The following is a 736-nucleotide window of genomic DNA, read 5'->3' as shown; positions in this document are numbered from 1 at the left end:
CACGACCTCTATCCTGAGTGTTTTGTGAACTCCTGCCTTTAAGAGCGGTCCTTTGATTAGTATGGGTGAGAGTGGCCAGATTTCCAACTCAACATGCCTACCTTTTTGGGGACTTGTCTGATCTGGGAGCTAGGAACTCAATTCACAATATTTAATTCACTCCTTTCCCGAAGCAGGGATAAGTAGAGAGATTGCTCCTTTAAGGGCTAATCCTGGGGCTAGAACATAGTGGCCAAAGCTTCTCTTTGGAAGAGAAGACTCAATCATAGTAGGACTATGATTTATGGTCATTAGAGGGATCAGTGGTACTTATAGAGACAGATTTAACTACAGGGGCAAAACGATTATTGGCCCAGCTGTACTTACGAGCGATCTGTGAAGGGTTGTCGCACTGCTGATTGGTTAAGATGGACACATAATATATCTGTACTGAGGAGAGTTCACCTGTCGGCCATTAGTGGAATGTCTGGCAGTTAACAAATGGTGGATCCCGTGACTAAAGAGTTTACTCAGTTATTTACGTATCGTTGGAGGTTCGGATCTACAAGTCCATGAGGTCCCCTTTGTAGCTTATATTCATGTTGAAGGATCAGTTCCTGGTGTTGATTTGAAATGTTCAAATTGACAAGAGGTATTTTGATTATATATGATATAATGGGTATGATGTATAAGATACATTTAGTGGAGGATTGATGTAGATGAGATGTACATTAAGTACCATGGAATAGAAAAAGAA

Source organism: Benincasa hispida, chromosome 7 (genome assembly GCF_009727055.1).
Source record: "Benincasa hispida cultivar B227 chromosome 7, ASM972705v1, whole genome shotgun sequence".
Classification (NCBI taxonomy): Eukaryota; Viridiplantae; Streptophyta; class Magnoliopsida; order Cucurbitales; family Cucurbitaceae; genus Benincasa; species Benincasa hispida.
The sequence above is the reverse complement of the archived record's forward strand: the minus strand, read 5'-3'. Positions refer to the sequence as shown.